The 12,666-nt window shown below is 36.4% G+C and overlaps 1 protein-coding gene across 4 annotated transcripts in view; it reads right to left on the reverse strand.

The window, feature by feature from the left end:
* The window catches only part of DPYD (dihydropyrimidine dehydrogenase), an 870,115-nt gene that overhangs the window by 382,364 nt on the left and 475,085 nt on the right, over positions 1-12,666 (reverse strand). The window lies entirely within an intron of this gene.

A 12,666-nucleotide genomic window follows, 5' to 3' on the forward strand; every position in this document is an offset into this window, starting at 1 on the left:
CAAGCATATCATTTCACTCTATTTAATCTAAGTATCTTCAATGAGATTTAAACTATAATAAGAGTTAATGCTTTGTAAAGGAAAAATACATATTTTTTCCTAAAAGTAATTCCAATGTAAATCAGCCAAGGAGTATATATTAATAGTACTGGCACATCAAACTTTAATACACACTCTAACAAGCTAACTGGGTCAACTTACCTGTAAGATTCTAACTATAAATTCACATTCAATGAGAACTCTTTCCCAAGACTGAAATGAAGGTATCAATAACTTCCTGATAACTATAAACAGTAAACAGTCAAATTAACTTGCTTGTTAAGTGTAATTAACAATCCACAACTGCTTCTAAAGCTATATTAACAAAGAAGAGCAACATTCCTACATTACTGAAAACTAAAAAGAAACAAAGAAGGAAAATGTTCCTTTAGCCAACTTCCAATTAAAATTAATTTTGAGAAAAGGTCATTTAGTTAAGGATTTATCAGAATTAGTCATTTAAGTACCCCTCCTCACCATCTTGTCACTTTTAGTGAGATAACATGAACCCCCATTAGTATATAGCAATTAAGGTCAATTTACATATTTTAATTAAGAACCACCCCATATAAAACAATTAGCGTAATAGGCATACTAACTGGATTTCATAACATTTGGACGTTTTTCCAACTAGATAGACAGGAAACCTTAATTAGCATTAATTAGTGCTGATCTGCATATGTTTGATAAGGCATACCCTTGCCACAAAAGATTATTTATTCCTGAATCTGCCAAATGCTACAGTTGCAGAGGATAAAAGGACTTTTCTTCACATTGCATGTTAATTTCTGGTAATTTACATTCACTTTTACGTTCGAATTAGTATATTATAAAATAAATGGCATAAATGTTACAATAAGCCTCCTTAAATATGTACATTTTTACTTATAGGAATCCTGCCAGTTCATGTTTTACTAATTAAGCCATTCTACTTCTATTGTAATTGTGGGCAGCATCACCAGCCTTACTTTGATTTGCTTATTGTGAAACCATGTTCCACAATCTTAATGGGCAAAATGTCATGTAGAGTTACTCCAGGAAGCTGAAGCCTCGTGGGTCAAATTTCTATCACGCCAAACCCTTAAGGGTGTGCTCTTCCTGCCTGCAGGTGGCTTCCACACCGCTCACCCAGATAGGTATGCTCGTGCTACCTTGGCTGAGAAGACAGTTCTAGAAATGTTTCACTCTAATAAAGCTGGTTCTTCTATGTTCTAGTTTTCAAAAGCTATACTCCTTCCTCTGCGCTAAACTCCTACTCTAAATGCTCTACACCTAGATAAGTCCAGGCTAGGCCGCAAGTTGTGCTCTGCACAGGAGAACTTGGCCATGGCGGTAAATACAGACCTTAGTTCACCAAGTCATGTCCCTGGGCAAGAAGTAGTGCCACAAGCAAAGGGGCACCTGTTTTAGATGACCATTTTGTAATTTAGTGGCAGTTTCCGTTTATTCAACAAAACTGACTCGTGTTAATAAATCCCTGCTTCTGCCATTTATTCAGGTCTTAGCTCAGACTCCAGTTTCTTCGAGCAGCCTTTTCTGATTTTGCCAGCATCTCCAAGTCTTAATGAGCTTCTTTGACTCATGCCCCTATAGTAAAACACACTTTCCCCAATGGGCACTGTTATTACCCTGTATTGTGATCATCTACATTCGTGTCTGAACATTCAGAGTGTAAACTTCGGAAGCGAAGAGACTGTACCTTATTTGCTATTATACCCCCAGCTTCTAGCCTTGCATTTACTAGGTGCTCAAATAATGTTTTTTTGAAGGAGCCTAGACTAAAACCCTAGGCACTAAAATAGGACTTGAGGCATGGGACCTATAAGGTATTATTGCAGCCCTCATTCTCTTGTTAATACATTTATGTTCAATACGTACCCGTTCTGTGCTTCCATCCTTTCCTCCAGTCCATTCCTCTATAACTGGGGCCTTTACTTGTCTCCCCTGATCCCTCGAGACCCCTTTTCTGAATATATTCCCTCCCCTGACTATGGTTAGAGCCTGGTACCAGGCCACCATGATACAAATCACCCATTACTCCACCTCTCCCCACCCCAGCCTACTGCAGAGCTTCGATGACAGGAAGTGTGCTTGAATTTCATCACCCCCATAGCCTCTAAGATCTTCCTGATTGTTGGCCCTAAATTGCCAGATATATCTGATTTCTAAGATCCATGTAGAATGGACTCATCCAGAAACAATCCAGCCCTCAGCTTTTTTCTGATTTAGGTGGATAAAAATTCTTTAAATGCTCCAAGGCCACTTAGGGATTTCTTAGCCATGAACATATCAATACCTTAACAAACTACAATTGTCTCTTATTTCTGTCCCCTTGGCTGGGCCCACATCTCCATACTATATTTGCAATTCTTTCTTAATATCATCAAATAAGAAAGACACAGAATGCAAAAATTGTACCTACACTAAGGGAAAACTCTGTGGTCCAGAAATTTTAAGCTGTATGCTATTTCACAGTAACCTTCCTATTGACAATTAGGCCAGCAACCCACAATAGTCAAAAGGGCTGATAAGCTGGAAAATTTAATTAGAAGACAGTCAAGCAAGTGCTTCTTTCTTAAAATGCCCCCCTTCAGTGATACTTCAAAAACCTAACATTCTAACAGTAGAGATTTTTCTTTTGTGTAGTATAAGTTTATTGTTAATGTTGGAGTTGTTTTATTTTTCTGTTCCACAATCTGGTGCTAAAAATGTAAATATGTCATGGAAGGAGTATCAATCATCTCCTTAACCAAGATGGAAGAGGAAGTACAAGAGTGATCAAAAGGAAATTTTATCTACTTTATAACAGGAATTGTTTATTCCTTTATGTGATTTTTTGATAGGCAGTATTTCTCAAAACAGGTCCGTGTTCCTTAACTCAAGCAAAGAAAATAGATCCTTAACAACCATGCAAATACAGATGCCTACAGTGTAGGACTTGTCACTTTCAGTGTCAGTTGTTACCATCATAGCAATTTAAGAATTCAGCATATTCCAAATTCAACTAAAGTGCCAATATTCCAATAGCACTCAGTGATAAACCAGTAATGAAATTCTATTCTAGGTTTTCTTTCCCAAATTCAGTCATATTTGCTACTACTTTGTCAAAACCTTTTCCACTGACTTAAGACTTGTTACATTTTTTAAATTAAGTAGAAGATGAATGAAAACTTGGATACAACCAATTATCCTTGGTCCTATGACTAGAGTTAGAGCTTCAATAATTGGGCAATACCTTACTAAAGCTTTTGACCTGGGAATACTAGAATTTGAACATGATCTCTTAAGATAATATCTTGCTTTAATATTTAATAGCTAAATCATATTAGCATTGCTTAAGGGAGTTAATATAACCAAATAAACATATTCAAGAATCGTTAGAACAGATAAGAGTTCATTCTCTATAACAAAGATGAATTACTATAGTACTAATCTTTAGTGCATTAACAGTATGCAGCTTTTTAAAAATTAATGTTTATAGGTATGGAAGTGTTAGGTGATATCTTTGCTTTATGTGATATTGTAACTACCATTATAAAATCAAGTGTTAGCGACCTTTTAACATTTGAAGGGAGGACAATGATTTTTCAGCATTAGTAAGGAGATTTAAATGGTAAACAGAATGATTATATTTGTTTGTTTAAGTTCATTTACTTGACCTCCCTTATCCTAAAAATACTATAGTGTTTCCATGGTTACTACTGAATTGAGACATTCACAATGGCCTCGACAAATAGAAAAAGGAAACTGCAGAGATGTCTTGGTAAGAGACTAGGAAAATAATTGGGATCCCAAAAAGCTGTATAAAAACAAAAAGCAAAATTTGCAGAGTGGATCACACCTATGGTAGTACAATGGATAATTTTACAAATACGTCATTGAGTGAAAAGAGCAAGCTATGGAAAAATATATAGAATATGATACCTAAAACAAGCAAAATAATACAACACATTGGTGAAACATGTAAGTCAGAAAATAATTAAAAATAATTCAGGAGAGTGGTGACATCTTGGGGTAGACAGATGCTGGGGGAGTAATTGGGTGTGGTGCAAGGGTGGCTTTTTGAAAGGATTAGTAACATATCATTATGAAGGTTTATCCCTGAACTGCAGAAATGAATGGTAGAATGAGAAATCTGTTCATTGAGCTTTGTGGTGTCATAATACGTATTGTTATAAACAATCGAGATAGTTTTATAGGTTTAACTAAAAATCTGTAACTTAAATATGAGACAGGTGTCTCTTTTTTAATTTCCAAAATTCTGCTGTGAACTGGTTCTTTAGTCAAACAAATCTCTTAGTTATTTGGTATTATAAACTAGAATTTAAAAAAAGAAGTACACTATATGGGACAAATTGTTTACTTTATCACTTTCTATGTGAGACTTAACTACACAATATTCTATGAAAGAGGAGAATCAGTTTACAAATAAAGCCAACAACATAATATGATTAAATGTTATATAATATGATTCCATCATTATAAACCTGGCACATTACTACCCTGGGAATACAAAAAGTAAAAAAAAAAAAAAATTCAACAGTGGCCCAGTTTGTTGCAACTCCTCTATTATGAAAGAACTGTCTTATATTTTATTTTCTTCATGAACTCAGCATATTAATATTTGGTTACTCCCCAAAATAAACATTATAATGGTCAGAAAAATATGTTTCATCGTTTTAGATGGGTGAAATGGGTAGGATGAAAATTTTTTAATACACATCTTTTTTTTTCAATTTTTTCACCTAGTGTTTTGCATAAAACAGCACTCAAAAACCTGAATTAGTGACAAGATTTACCCATTTGTCATCAGGAACTTTAAAATCTGTCTATCCACACAGAGAACTCAGTAAACAAGAATGACAATGTTATCTATCCTAGAAATACAAGATAAATAATAAGAGAACTAGTGGCATTGAAATTGGAGAAACAATAGTAATGTAGGTTTTTATAGCACACATCTTTCATATACATCATCTTATTTGATCTTCACAACTCTATTATCTTGCTGCTAATGCCCAAACCAGGGATCAGAGAAATTATGGTGACTTATCCACTCCTGCACAGCTCTAGTGCACAGTGGAGATGAGACTAGAAGTTAGGAGTATTTATACGATATCAAGAATAATAACATTAGTGACCTCTTAACATTTGATGTCTGTGATCATAATTAGGAAGATTTTAGTTATAAGAAAAATAAATCAACTTAAACAAGCTAAATTTTAAAAAGAGATGTAGTGTATTTACTTTAAGGAAAAGAAATACTTTATGTAATAAAAGGAAGAAAATGCAGTGAGGAATGTTTCTATCTCTTCTCTCTGCTTCTATTTTCATATCTCTTCATTTGTCTCTCTTTCTACAGAGGGCTCCCAAGTTACAGTTACTCCCAAATTGTGTAATCTCTCAGGCCCAGTTTTAACTGTGGTGGTAGATTCTGGTGGGCTTAACTTGGCTTTGATGTTTACCCCTTGTTAGGTAACTATATCTAGCAGGTAGAATTAGGATTCATATAGATGCTCATGGAAACAAAGATGGAGCAACTGAGAGCCAGATGAGCAGTCTAAAGAAGTCTACTACACCAGGACTAGTCTATGCAGGGTCACCTCAAGAAAGATTAGAAGAAGATTTTACGTGAACACTGATAAAGCATAATTAACTAGGAAAATGGTTGTAAAGCAGATAAAATTATTATCATTTAGTGAAATGAAATTGTCCATAGTTTGGATCAACCATGATAATCCATTTCCTATTTCTGTCGCCCCAGACCTTGCAAGATTAAAGTTCTAAGAACCCTTTGAAATCCTCTCAGGTTTTAGATTACACTGGGAATTCTGTAGGTTCAAAACGTTGGTGTGCTGAAGACTGTCAACACAAGATAGCTTGGGGTATACTCAATCTCAGTCTTGGGCTCTACTGAACTGACTGAATGGATACCCTATGCAAGGAAGGTAGCAGAGTGGAAAAAATAAGGGGAGAAAAAGCAAACACATTGTATTCTAGAGTGAATAGGATGCAGTTTACAACCTGATTTCACACTTAAAGAGGAGAACAATGGATAGAAACCCGAATACACTTACAGTATGTCAAGGAAGGGATTTTACTCACATTACTCACATTTGGGCCAAATGCCCCCACCTTTTAGATAGTGTCAAACATCTAGAGGATTTGGTGTCTCACATTGCACAAGTACAGAGACTAATTTTTTGAATTTTATTTATGTCTGACTGGTAAAACAGTGGGTCACAGACTTGCGTAGTTTTCTGTTTTTCATCTTGCCATTTTTCAAATAACTTATAGCTTTGTAAATAAAACACTAAAAAGTTATTTGTTTTGCTCTTTGACTTTCTTGTCTGTTAAATGGGCTTCATTGTATCACAGAGAGGTTGTAGGGTATTAAGTGAAATACTTGCTTGACATGCAGTATTTGATAAATAAATATTCAATTATTCATCAACTCCCCAGCCTCAGAAACAGTCTAAACCGAAGTTAAAGAGTTTAGGCAACTGACCTTAACTGGTGCATGGGCTGAATCTGAGAAAGCAACAGGAAATGAGAATGGGTAGATGGTAAAGGATTGTGTCAGACTGGAGAGCCTCGAATGATTGTTTTAAGTTCAGACTTTTCTCTGCAGCCTTTGGCAATCCATTGTCTTCTGTCTCCTATTCAAGTTATTAATACCAATAGCTCACAGCAGCTGTGAATTCACAGAGATAAGTTTTACAAGAAACAGATGAAGAGCTTTTTCAGAGCTGATATCAGATGGATTAGAACGTGATTAATCAACAGACAGACTGATTAAATTATTGGGTTCACTGTTCAGATAAGAGGTTTTGGATACACTCTGCCAAACTGTAATTAACTTAGAAATTTCTGCTGGCCTGCTTATAAGATGATCATGTGATATGCTTTGAAGAAATCTTTCAAGTCTCCAAATAGCAGCTGTGAAGGTGTAAGCATGAATAGGTCCTAATAATTATTAGTCATCTTCAAGTATTAGAGCAGAAATTTCAATGAAAATGTTAAGTGTATATAATTTAAAAATTTTACTTTTTATAAAACTTGTGTAAATTTCTGGTTTTATTCTAGAAGCCAGTGTAAATGAAATGGCTGTTACTTAAGGAGGGGAATATCTAAGAGATAGGAGTGATCTGCAATATGGTGATTTCTGCAATATGGTGAACAAGATATTGAGAGAAAACCTTCACAACACAGTACATTTAAAAGCACTGCACAGGATATATATTAAAAAAAAAAGATGCAAAATTGTATTGGTGTCAAAATAAGGAAATTTCTCCCAGATCAGAAATGACAATGAAGCAGAGATCCACAGGAACAAACTAGCTGTAGCTAGGGTGTTTGCCCTCAAGGTCTCTGCCAGTCCCTTGTGGCCAAGAGCCTAAATGCTAATAGTTTAGAATCACCCAACAGTAAAGTCAGGGCCTTTTAAAAACCTTTAGAAAGAAGTACGACAAATAAAAAGATGCTCTCAAATTGCGAGTAGAAAACAACTAAAAGACAATGGTGTAGTACATGCCCATTTCAGCCTTCATTATAGAAGATAAGTACGTCTCCTCTAAGAATTCAAGCTTGTGTGGGCCCCGAAACCATAAGCTGAAAATTTGGTTTAAAATCAGCTCCTGGTCATGTGGTCCTCAGATAACTTGAAGAAGCAATCTCAAATTCTCTGGAGGAATTTTTATCCCAGTTGTCAAAAAGCTCCCATAAATAAATTTCCAAGGAATGTGAGCTCATAATTGAAGAATCATGCTAATGAAATTGCCCGGTTTTGGGGGAAAAAAAAAAAACAGAGAGAACATAATTGGAGTTAATAGGAAGAAAAAGCTACAAAGTCAGATCCAGAAAATTGAAAAAAAATAATAATAATGCAAATACTGATGCTATCAGATATAAAATATAAAATAAGTGTTTAATACGTTTAAAAATAAAAGAAGGACCTGGATGTATAAATGCAAAATAAGAAACTCAAAACTTACCATGAAAATTTAGAATAATCACCAAAAGATAACTGCAAGAAATTTAAAAATATACATAGTTTTTAATAATTCAGGGGTAAAAAACTTTTATAGTTTGGGGTAAACAAGAGATTAGATATAGCATAAGGGAATTAGTCAACTTAATGCTACATCTGGGAAAATTACCTGCAAGGCAGCACAAACAAATGAGATGCAAAACAGGAGATGGAGGTTAAAAGGCTTGGAAAACAGAATGAGAATCAGAGGAAAAATCTAATTGGAGCTCACAAGATGATAATGGGGAGACTCAAGAGAGGCAATATTTCAATAGCTACTGTCAGAGATTAAATAGAATTAATGAGAGCATCGATCTTCAGATTGAAACACCAACAGACTCAAGGAAAAAAAATTAAATTGATGCCTTGTAGTAAATAAAATACCAAAAACAAAGAGACTTAAAAGTAACAGTAAAAAAAGACCATCTACAAAGGAAAAATGCATTGATAGTGAACTTTTTGTCAGGGCCAGTGGAACTCAGAAGAGAGTAAAACATTTTCTATACAGGAGCAATGTTAACTGAGAATTGCATACCTTCAAAAGTACAACTCAAGAGTGAGGATAAAATAATAACATTTCAAGCAAAAGGAATGATGAGCAAACGGCAGAGAAAATTAATAACTAATGCTAATTTAACTAGAATGTGAAAAGGTTTGAACAATAACCAGAGTAAAAGAAGTTGCATAAAAATATAAACTGATTGAATTTATATTAAGTATGAAAACACAAAAAACCAAACAGCATATTGCTTAGGATACATATGTGATGAAACATACAAGGGCAAGAAAATGATTATCACAAAATCTAAGTCATTAACTCCAGAGTGAATAGAAAGGGATATAATTGAGGAGGGGTGGATACACAGAGTCAAAGGTATAGGAATCTTATATTCTATATCTTATCCTGTGAAATGAGAAAAAAGGTATCTAGTTTATTATTTATTAAAATGCAATCCAAATCATATATGTTCTTTTGTATGCATGCTATATTTCATAGTTTAAAAAAGATAGATGCAGACCTGAAGGTGGCATTATTCCAGAGGCAGCAGGCTGGGGCTCTAAGATTGGTATCCCCTTGACATTTCCACCTCTGTGGCCATGAATGACATCTTAGAGAGAGTACTAATTGTGGCCATTTTCTAACAAAATGATGAAATTGTACGACATAATCTCTTATATCACTTTCAGCCTCCACTGTCTAGGATAGCAAAGTTATTTATCTATAAAACATACAACAAGGAAACATTTCAGATAGGAAATGTTGCTATCTGAAGCCTTTTTTGGTCCATGACACAAATTGATGATTTAGGGATAATCTCAAACTCATCAAAATCATTCCAGGAAAAACACACTATGTTTTGGCTATCTTAGAAAATCCTCCCTACTGACTAAAATGGGAAGACACAGTATGAAGGATGGAAAAAAAAAGTTTATTTCTGCCAAGATCTGCAAAACCATTCAGCTAACAAAAAATCATTCATTAGAGCAAATATACAAAGTCAAACCCCTAAATGTAAGTTAAGCAGCCATGAAATTTAATAATCAAAATAATAAAGTTTAAAGTCTGTTTTCTCATAATTCTAACACCCCAACTCAATAGCATTCTTTCATATATTAGTCCATAAGGATACTTGTATTATAATTACAAAACACCATTTAAAAATGTATTATGTCTTACAGCACTTAGCCTTGATGAACAATTGCTGGATATCGCATTCAACTGAATACAAAAAGCAATCTTTATCACAGGTTAAAATTAGCTTTGGAACAATAAATGCTTTCAAAGCTATTCTAAACTCTAAACTGCTTTGCACCAGTCTCTTTTGAGGAAATGCGAACAAGTAAACTGAAGGACGTTTGAAAAACTTTCTGCCTGTGTCCTCTGCAGTTTTTTCAAGTTTTGTTTTGTTTTTGTGTTTTTTTTTTTGTTTGTTTGTTTAGTTTCATAAGAGATAATCACCTTACACCTACAAGGTCATCAATGTAATTTCATAGGGAAAGATTTTATCAATTAGAATCAAAATAAAACAAAAACAAATAACCAAACAAACAAAGAAAATCTGAGAGTTCTGGACTGCAGAATGTGTTATTCATAGTAGGACTCTATATTTTCAGGACCATTTTTTAAGGCATTATCACAGAGAAGAATATTGAATGGCAAAGTCTTTGCTTTAATGGAGCTCAGGACAGACAGCACCAAAATATGACACCTTGGCATATTAAATATTTTAACCTGAAGACATTTTTAAAAATGGCAGATGCAGGAAGGTCACTCCGACCTCACGCCCCTCACACTTCTTCTCTGATACACATGACAAAACGCCCATGTGAAAGGTACACTCCCTCTACCAGTAGGAGGGAAGACATTCTTATCACCAGCAGGGAATTTGAGGCCAAGAAATCTGTGTAATGAAACCTTGTTAAACTCACCCATATCTTTCTTGTTTGCTTCCTCATTTACTACCCCTAGCCCAAAGCCCTTTGACTTATCAATTCTTTACAAATTTATTTTTTCTAAAAGGTACAAAAGCTTCCTATTCTGATCACTTGATCAAGTCTCTGTTTTCTTGTAAAGGTTCCCACGTGTAAAATTTAATAAAATTTGAATGTAAAAATTCAATAAAATTTATATGCCTCTCTCCTATTAATCTATCATTTTGATTTTCAGACATAGCTAGGGACCCTAAGAAGTTTTGGAAAATCTTTTCCTCCCCTAAAAATGGATTTGTCAGTTGGTGCAAAGCCAGTATTCTGAGGTAACATACTCTCTTGTCTACTCATGCCTTGGAAGATATTATGAAATGTAGAATTTCACCATTTAAATCAATGAATTACTTTAACCACGATAGCTACTAATTCCAAAAATGGTATAATCAAAATCATAACAAAAAAGATGTGGAAAGATGGAAATGTTGGATATAACTGTGTGGGTAAACTGCAATATTTCCAGAATCTGTCACCTGACTTTAGTGCATCTCCATATCAACGGGTAAATTACAGGGGTGAGCAAAGGCTTATCTGAACCGGAGAGGTTAGGGGTGTATTTGCTCGCTTCTGCCTCAGCAGGAGAGAGAGAGAGAGACATGGGACTACTGCTTGTAAGCAATAAAAGGGTTTTAAACTTTATTTTTCCCTTTGAGTGATTTTGGTTTCAGAAGTATTTTGCCCCGAGATTTCCTGTCCCAGAGTCACATCTGGAGGTAGTTGGCAGGACCTCTGAACCCGCAGTCTGTCTACATGGCTGTGACTCTTGGGCAGGCTGCCCCTAGAGATAGTAGGGAGATGCCTGGAACCCCCCTGTGAATAGTGGCTGCAGCAGGAGAGGGGGCAGCTTCAACCAGGAGCTCCCTATCTGTGGAGCTTCCAATCTGGGAGCCCCTAGTTGGGAATTGGTCTAGGGTAAAGTACATTCTAGATGGGTGGGGACTTCCCCACCACTGGGGAAGTGTGGAGACACCAGAAGTTGCAGAATTAGCCCTCTTTGAGACAGAGGACTGTTTAGAGGCCCTGGTGGCCATGTAGCAGCTGGCATTATAGGTTCTCTTTTCTTGGAGATAGTGGAAAATGTAATCGAGGAGAGAGAGATGGCTGTTGAGGAGAAAGTGAGGGTTAGTGAGGAAAGAGAGGGACTTCGGCAGGAGAAAGACGCAGTTCAGCATGGCTTGGAGGAGCTGGACAATGACCTACAGGATGCCCTTAAGGAAGAGACAGTTACTGAGAAAACGAGTCGTACTCCTTGAAGATTCCTTAGCAGTGGCAAGGGGGGAAGTGGCAGGAAAAGCCCTGTTGCAGGAGGCTGTGGGGGATGGGGTAAAGAGCAGTGCATTCAGTCCTAGAGATAGTGGAGGAACTGAGGGGAGATGATAAGGAGGCAGAGATATGGGCCCATCTGCTGCTGAGGCCACCACCCGAGGCACCAGCCTCTCCTACATTAAAGCCCCTGCCTGGCTGAATTTAAAAAATAAATACAAAACTGCAGGCTCCTCACAGGGAGGAGCTTCCCCATCCCCGACCCCAGGTTGTGAATCACTCTGTGCTCTGTTCCTATAACCAGGATGAGCTGGTGGACATGAGCGTCCAGTATATTCAAAAGCTGTTGGAATCTCTGCCTACTTGGCTTTTGAGTCTCTAGGATATGGGTGTGGAAATCATTGTTATATTGGGTCTTGAAATGAGTAGACTGGCTTCCCTGACGACTCACGCTTCTCTTCATCAGTAGGTGCAAAGTGCCCATCACACCTCAGGGAATAAAACACTTCCAGATTGGCTGATAGCTGCCATCAGGGCAGTTTGACCTAATCAGGGTAATTTACCATATTTACCCACTAGCTGGAAAATATATGTAGAGCTCCAACAGGTATTGCAGGAATTGGGCATGAAAAATATCATATATAACATGGACCCCCAAGGCCACAATAAGGAGTTGTTCACTATAGGAATGAGAAACCTGGTGCTGCATACAGCTCCCACATCTCTCTTTGGGTCCCTAGTGACTACTCTTCTCCCCCACAGAGGACAACCCACAAGTGAGGCTACTCGTACTTTAGCAGATCAGGGGGAAGTTGAAACAATAAAGGCATGGAAGGAAGTACAGGCTA

The sequence above is a fragment of the Manis javanica genome, chromosome 4 (genome assembly GCF_040802235.1).
Source record: "Manis javanica isolate MJ-LG chromosome 4, MJ_LKY, whole genome shotgun sequence".
In the NCBI taxonomy this organism is placed as follows: Eukaryota; Metazoa; Chordata; class Mammalia; order Pholidota; family Manidae; genus Manis; species Manis javanica.